The following is an 8,326-nucleotide window of genomic DNA, read 5'->3' on the forward strand; positions in this document are numbered from 1 at the left end:
CAGCCTGGGTGGCAGAGCGAGACTCCGTCTCAAAAAAAAAAAAAAAAAAATTTTTTTTTAAATAGAGACAGGGTCTCCCTATGTTGGCCAGGTTGATCCCAAACTTCTGGACTCAAGCGATCCTCCCAACTTGGCCTCCCAAAGTGCTGGAATGACAGGCATGTGCCACCACACCTGGCCCCCCCATCAGACTCTGAACCAGCTAAACGTCCACTAATCCTGGGAGCCAGTTCCTAAAATGAATCTCTTGCTGTGTATGCATATACACATTCTGTGGCTTCTGTTTCTCTAGAGAACCTGAACTAATACACTCCCTGACCCAGCCGCTCCACTCACAGGTGTATGCCCAATAAAGCTGAAAACAGGCCAGGCATGGTGGCTCACACCTGTCATCCCAGCACTTTGGGAGGCCAAGGTGGGAGGCTGTTTTGAGCCCAGCAGTTCGAGACCAACCTGGGCAACGCAGCAAGACGCTATCCCCGCAAAAATACAAAAATTAGTTGGGCCTGGTGGCAGGTGCCTGTAATTCCAGCTACTTGAGAGGCTGAGGCAGGTGGAGTGCTTGAGCCTGGGAGGTTGAGGCTGCAGTGAGCCATGATCGTCGCTCCATGGCATTCCAGCCTGGGTGACACACCCAGACCCTGTCAGAAAAGGAAAGGAAAAGGAAAGGAAAGGAAAGGGGGAAGGAAGGAAGGAAGGAAGGAAGGAAGGAAGGAAGGAAGGAAGGAAGGAAGGAAGGAAGGAAGGAAGGAAGGGAGGGAGGGAGGGAGGGAGGGAGGGAGGGAGGGAGGGAGGGAGGGGAAGGGAAGGGAAAGGAAAGGACTTCATATGATATGATTCAATTTCTACAAAATGTGCAGAATAGGCAAATCTATTGAGACAGAAAGCAGATGAATGGTTGCTGGGGGCCGGCAGCAGGGGCTGCTTAACGGAGACAGACCTTCTGTTTCAGCTGATAAAAAACCTCTGGAACTCGATAGAGGTGACAGTTGCACAGCATTGTAAACGTGTTAAATGACAGTAAGGGTAAATATTTTGAATATTTTACCACAATGAAACAAGTGTATGGGAAGCTTTGTAGCAGGAGTGTGGGCGGGGGCTGGTGCCTGGAGGGACATCAAATGAGGCAGCAGTGTATGGGGACCATGTGGTCACTGAAGTCCTAGCAGAAGGAATTTTTTTTTTTTTTTTTTTTTTTTTGAGACGGAGTCTCGCTCTGTCACCAGGCTGGAGTGCAGCGGTGCAATCTCAGCTCACTCCAACTAAGGAAGGAGACCACTACTACTCCTGCTGCCCTCCTCCCCCGACCTTGCCTAGTTCACAAGACAGGAGGAAAGAGAGAGAGAAACAAAAGTAAGATAAATAGCCAGACAACCTTGGCACGCCACCCGGCCCTAGGAGTTAAAAAAAGTAATAATAATAACATCAACCCCTGGCCTAAACTACGTGTGTTATCTGTAAATCCCAGACACTGTATGAAAAAAAAAGCATTGTAAAACTTTTTGTTCTGTTAGCTGATGCATGTAGGCCCCAGTCACGTTTCCCACGCTTGTTCAATTTATTACGACCCTTTCACGTGGACCCCCTAAAGTTGTAAGCCTTTAAAAAGACCAAGTATTTCTTTTTCGGGGAGCTTGGCTCTTAAGACGCAAGTCTGCCATGTGCGGTGGCTCACGCCTGTAATCCCAGCACTTTGGGAGTCCGAGGCAGGTGGATCACAAGGTCAGGAGATCGAGACCATCCTGGCTAACACGGTGAAACCCCGTCTCTACTAAAAATACAAAAAAAAATTAGGCAGGCATGGTGGTGGGCGCCTGTAGTCCCAGCTACACGGGAGGCTGAGGCAGGAGAATGGTGTGAACCCGGGAAGCGGAGCTTGCAGTGAGCCGAGATCGCGCCACTGCACTCCAGTCTGGGCGACAGAGCGAGACTCCATCTCAAAGAAAAAAAAAAAAAAAAAAAAAAGATGCGAGTCGGCTGACGTTCCGGGCCAAATAAAAAACCTCTTCCTTCTTTAATCTGGTGTTTTTTTTTTTTTTTTTTTTTTTTTGAGACGGAGTCTCACGCTGTTGCCCAGGCTGGAGTGCAGTGGCGCGATCTCGGCTCACTGCAAGCTCCGCCTCCCGGGTTTACGCCATTCTCCTGCCTCAGCCTCCTGAGTAGCTGGGACTACAGGCGCCCGCCACCGCGCCCGGCTAATTTTTTTTTGTATTTTTAGTAGAGACGGGGTTTCACTGTGGTCTTGATCTCCTGACCTTGTGATCCGCCCGCCTCGGCCTCCCAAAGTGCTGGGATTACAGGCTTGAGCTAATTTGGTGTCTTGAGGAGTTTTGTCTGCGGCTTGTCCTGCTACATTTCTTGGTTCCCTGACCGGGAAGCGAGGTGATTAAAGGACGGTCGAGGCAGCCCCTTAGGCAGCTTATGCCTGCCCTGTAGAGCATCCCTGCGGGGGACTCTGGCCAGCTTGAGCGATGCGGATCCTGAGAGCACTCCCGGGTAGGCATTTGCCCCGGTGGAGGCATTTACCTCTTCAGAGCAGTGCACAGCAGGCCCCTGCGGAGGATCAACACAGTGGCTGAACACCGGGAAGGAACTGGCCCTTTAAGTCCGGACATCTGAAACTTGGTAAGACTGGTCTTTGGAACTCGCCCACTCCATTTGAGTGGAAGCGTGGCCTGATCACCCACGGCATGCCTGTACCGGCACTTTGGTTTTTGTTTTTGACTTGACTTAATTGCTTGATACTTTGTTTTTTGTTTTTGACTTGACTTGAATTAATTGCCTGATACTTTGGTTTTAGTTTTGATTTTGACTTGACTTGAATTGCTTGATAAACAGGCGTGCCTTTATTGGCACTTCGGTTTTGGTTCTGATTTTGACTTGGCTTAAATTGCTTGACGAACAGGTGTGCCTTTAACAACACTTGGTTTTAGCTTTGATTTTGATTTAGTGTGAATTAGATGAGTAAATGACCTTTTACCCTTTCCTTCTTGTAGTGTGAATGTTGTTTTGTCTCAAGAGAAAAATAGGTCGGACACAAAGTGCGCCCACTCGGCTAGGAACTGTGTTAAAACATTTCAAAAAGAAAAAAGGAAAGTCATCAAATCATCAAAACTTACTCTATTAAAATGCATGTTACAGAACCTTAAGAAAGGTTTTGGCCGGGCGCGGTGGCTCAAGCCTGTAATCCCAGCACTCTGGGAGGCCGAGGCGGGTGGATCACGAGGTCAGGAGATCGAGACCATCCTGGCTAACACGGTGAAACCCCGTCTCTACTAAAAAAAATACAAAAAAAAAAACTAGCCGGGCGAGGTGGCGGGCGCCTGTAGTCCCAGCTATTCGGGAGGCTGAGGCAGGAGAATGGCGTAAACCCGGGAGGCGGAGCTTGCAGTGAGCTGAGATCCGGCCACTGCACTCCAGCCCGGGCGACAGAGCGAGACTCCGTCTCAAAAAAAAAAAAAAGAAAAGAAAGGTTTTGCAGGAGATTATAGAGTTAAGTTAACCCCTTAGAGGTTAAGATCTGTGTGAATTAGAACTTCCCTCTTTTGGTGTTGGATGGCCCTTCGAAGGAACTATAGACAAGGAACAATTGGCCATGTATTTAAGGTGGTGACAGGGTCGGAGGACAGCCAGTGTACCTAGATCAAGTTCCTTTATATTGACTCATGGTTAAATATAACACAGACAAAACCAGCATAAATTTAGCCCTGTTTAACAGCTTATTGCAAAAAAGCCAAAAGTAAAAGTAAGAGCAGCTTCACCAGCAGACACAGAGTTAAAAACGGAGTCCCAGAAACAGCAAGAGAAGCCAGTTTTGCAGGAGCCGCCAGAGATCATAGAAATTCTTTCTCCATATGTCCCAGCCTACTGCCCCGCTTTACCAAGGCAAACAGCCCCCTCAGAAACGAGATTCAGGAGCTAACACGCCCCAGGTCTCACCTCGAAGGGGAGGATCGGAGCCTCGAGAGGCCAAGGAAGGAAGTCAAGATAGCCAGTGGGCCGTCTCAGATCTGGTCTTGCTCAAGCTATGCAAATGCCTCTCAGGGAGATGTGAGGACCTGTCTATTATAATGACCAGGCCCACATCCGTGGGAGCAACAGACTTTCATCTATCAGCCCCTTTCAACCATTGATCTACTAAACTGGAAACACCCTGAACCCACCACCTTGCTCCCGACAGCTAGAGCCCTGTCGAGCATGACTGTGTAGAGGTGTTGGACTCAAGTTTACTCCAGCAGACCTGGCCTCCGGGACCAGCCTTGGGCATCAGTAGACTAGGAGCTATTCGTGGACGGGAACAGCTTCATCAACCCACAAGGAGAGAGATGTGCAGAGTATGCGGTGGTAACCCTGGACACTGTCGTTAAGCTGAGGTCATTGCTTTAATTCAGGCCTTAGAACTCAGTAAAGGTAAGACTGTAAACACTGACACTGACTCTCAGTATGCCTGTTTCACCCTCCAAGTGCATGGAGAATTATATAAAGAAAAGAGCCTGTTAAACTGTAGGAAAAAGGGGGAAAAAACACCCAGAGAATGCAACTCAGCTTCAGCGTTCGCAGAGGTACTGAGAAGCACTTCTGCAGAGGCTAAGAGTTGGTAGAAAAAAGCAAGTAATAAAAAAAAAAATTCCAGGAATGCTTCGAGGAGCTGACAAGAGCCTAACTCAGTTTTATAAGAGACTCTATAAAGCATTCTGGCTTTACACCCCATTTAACCCTAAGGCTGCTGAAAATCAGTATATAGTGAATACTTCATTTGTAAAGCAAGCCCAGGGTAACATCAAGCAGAAGCTGTAGGCATGAATATCATCCAGTCTATAAAAGTGGCCACCAAGGTGTATGTTGACTGTGACCAAGGAACAAAACTGGGAAAGAGCAAAAGAAAAAGAAAGACTAAGAGTAAGTGTAATAAAAGAGAAAGTAGCAATGTGAGAGGACGTGGACGTGGATGTAGATATGAAAGAAGTCAAGTTAGGCAAGGATTCAAGAGCCGGACAGGCTGGAGAGAGATTAATGTGCGAGATGCAAAAAGAAAAGACACTAGAAGGGTAAATGTTCAAAAAGGCAATAAAGGAAATGGCCAAGGCGGCACGACAAAGAGGCCATCTGCCAAGGGCTGCCGCACCTTGGAGAAACCAAATACTGATCTGATCAGACTGACAGGAGCTGAAGAATGTAAAGACTAGGGCAGACTACGCCCTTCTCATGAGGCTCCCAGGAGCCCATGGTCACATTAGAAGTTAAAAGCAGCAAGATTCTGCCGTATCTGGATTCCAATTTCTCACTGAAGGCTGAGCCACTAAATACAGTTACAAAGGGGGGGCGGGGGGAGAAGAACCCCTCCTCTAAGAAACTTAGACAGTAAAAAGAGCCATACCTTGTGAAAACTTGCTTATGGACTTTACAGAACTGCCCCGTGCTGGAGGCTATCAGTACATACTAGTGCTTGTTTGCTCATTTAAAATAAAATCAGGTTTTTGCCTATGGTCCTTCTCCGAGTCAGCTGCACCCCCACCAAACAAACTAGGTATTTGCCCTATAAGATTTTGTTCGGTCGGTCACCCTCAAATCATAGGTCAAATTAAAGGTGACCTCCAGAAACTAAAGAAATTAACCTTAAGAAAGCAAATGCAGGTTTTTCGGTTTGTTTTTGTTTTCTGAGACAGAGTCTCACTGTGTCGCCCAGGCTGGAGTGCAGTGGGGCAATCTTGGCTCACTGCAACCTCTGCCACCAAGGTTCAAAGCAATTTTCCTGCCTCAGCCTCCTGAGTAGCTGGGATTACAGGCGCCTGCCACCACACCCAGCTAATTTTTGTAGTTTTAGTAGAGACGGAGTTTCACCATGTTGGCCAGGCTAGTCTTGAACTCCTGACCTAGAGATCCACCCGCCTTGGCCTCCCGAAGTGCTGGGATTACAGGCGTGAGCCACCACGCCCAGCCGCAAATGCAGGTTTTAAAAATAGCCATACAGTGGGCCGGGCGCGGTGGCTCAAGCCTGTAATCCCAGCACTTTGGGAGGCCGAGACGGGCGGATCACGAAGTCGGGAGATGGAGACCATCCTGGCTAACACGGTGAAACCCCGTCTCTACTAAAAAAATACAAAAAACTAGCCGGGCGAGGTGGTGGGCGCCTGTAGTCCCAGCTACTCGGGAGGCTGAGGCAGGAGAATGGCGTGAACCCGGGAGGCGGAGCTTGCAGTGAGCTGAGATCCAGCCACTGCACTCCAGCCTGGGCGACAGAGCGAGACTCCGTCTCAAAAAAAAAAAAAAAAAAAAATAGCCATACAAAGTGTTCATAATTAAATACATGAAAATGCCTATAAGCCTGACACCCTTTTAAATCTAGTGACTCTGTTTACAGTAAAATCTAATTTTTCTTTTTTTTTTTTTTTTTTTTTTTTGAGACGGAGTCTTGCTCTGTCACCGAGACTGGAGTGCAGTGGCCGGATCTCGGCTCACTGCAAGCTCCGCCTCCCGGGTTTACGCCATTCTCCTGCCTCAGCCTCCCGAGTAGCTGGGACTACAGGCGCCCGCCACCTCGCCCGGCTATTTTTTTTTTGTATTTTTTACTAGAGACGGGGTTTCACCGGGTTAGCCAGGATGGTCTCGATCTCCTGACCTCGTGATCCGCCCGTCTCGGCCTCCCAAAGTGCTGGGATTACAGGCTTGAGCCACCGCGCCCGGCCAAAATCTAATTTTTCTAGGACCCATATAGGATGGGCCCTATACTGTAACCTTGTCCACTCCCACTGCTGTTAACCTTGCAGGTGTTGTGTCTTGGATCCACCACAGTCAGTTAACACCGGCAGCTCAGGACAAGTGCACCAGCCAGCAGGATGCAGATCATCCAACCCGGTTGATCCTGAGACGAGACCAAGCTGCTGCTGAGGATGATAGCCCTGTTCTGGTCACTCCGGAGGCTGACCAGTCTACATACGGCTGCAGCTTGAGGAGACAACAAGCCCTGCTCTAGTCACACACCGGCAGCTGACTAGTCTATACACGACCGAAGCTTGAGGACTCATCAAACAAGTAAATGTAGTTAAAAATCTTAATAGTTTTCCTGCAATACTGCTTTCCTATTGTTCTGTCACTGTATTCAACCTTTTTCCCAGGTAAGGACCTCTTTTGTCCTTGCTGGATATGAATATGCTGCACATGGTTTTGTTGTTGTTACCCCCCATAACCATGCTAGAAGAAACACCTAGATGAGGTGTCCCCACTGTACACATACCACTTAGGAAACCCAGACCTGTTCAGCCCAGCACAATTCTGAGTCTTGCAGTCATTCTTTAAACATACAAACCAGAAGTTACCAGAACCTCCTCCTTTAGCAAAACCAGAAAAAACCTATTTGCTCAGTTGGCTGAAAACATTGCTGGCAGCCTAGATGTTTCTTCATGTTATGTTTATAAAAAGGCTAACATAAGAGACCGGCCGGGTGCGGTGGCTCACGCCTGTAATCCCAGTGCTTTGGGAGGCCGAGGTGGGCAGATCACAAGGTCAGGAGTTTGAAACCAGCCTGGCTAACATGGCGAAACCCCATCTCTACTAGAAGTAGAAAATATTAGCTGGGCATGGTGGCAGGTGCCTGTAATCCCAGCTACTCAGGAGGCTGAGGCAGGAGAATCACCTGAACCTGGGAGGTGGACTTTGCAGTGAGCCGAGACCATACCACTGCACTCCAGCCTGGGCAACAGAGTGAGACTCCATCTCAAAAAAAAAAAAAAATTAAAAAAGTAAGAGACCAATGGCCTTGAGAAGCAAAAGAGTGAATGCCTCAAGATAACTTTACTTTAACTCTTTCCCCAAACAGATGCTCCAAGTTCAAGCATCTGGCTCTGAAAAACTTCTGTTATTAAAAAATACTGTGTTACTCGCTAAGAAAAAGCTTTTAAGACCCAGTGACAAAACTAACCTGCTTAGAACATGACAAAGTTGATACATGTCCCTGTACAGGTTTAACACAGGTTTGATCCTAGGTCTTCGCTTACAAAATAGTTTCCAGCTATAAAAATTTAAAACCCTCGGCCGGGCGCGGTGGCTCAAGCCTGTAATCCCAGCACTTTGGGAGGCCGAGGCGGGCGGATCACAAGGTCAGGAGATCGAGACCACAGTGAAACCCCGTCTCTACTAAAAATACAAAAAACTAGCCAGGCGAGGTGGCGGGCGCCTGTAGTCCCAGCTACTCAGGAGGCTGAGGCAGGAGAATGGCGGGAACCCGGGAGGCGGAGCTTGCAGTGAGCCGAGATCGCGCCACTGCACTCCAGCCTGGGCAACAGCGTGAGACTCCGTCTCAAAAAAAAAAAAAAAAAAAAAAAAAAAT

General features: G+C 48.2%; 1 long non-coding RNA gene across 1 annotated transcript; it reads left to right on the top strand.

The window, feature by feature from the left end:
- Positions 1–2,642: 2,642 nt before the first annotated feature.
- On the top strand, positions 2,643–7,055 carry LOC105497198 (uncharacterized). Its single transcript, XR_011617783.1, has 2 exons — positions 2,643–4,410; positions 6,768–7,055. It is a non-coding gene; the product is annotated as an uncharacterized lncRNA (long non-coding RNA).
- Positions 7,056–8,326: the final 1,271 nt, after the last annotated feature.

The sequence above is a fragment of the Macaca nemestrina genome, chromosome 20, assembly GCF_043159975.1.
Source record: "Macaca nemestrina isolate mMacNem1 chromosome 20, mMacNem.hap1, whole genome shotgun sequence".
Classification (NCBI taxonomy): domain Eukaryota; kingdom Metazoa; phylum Chordata; class Mammalia; order Primates; family Cercopithecidae; genus Macaca; species Macaca nemestrina.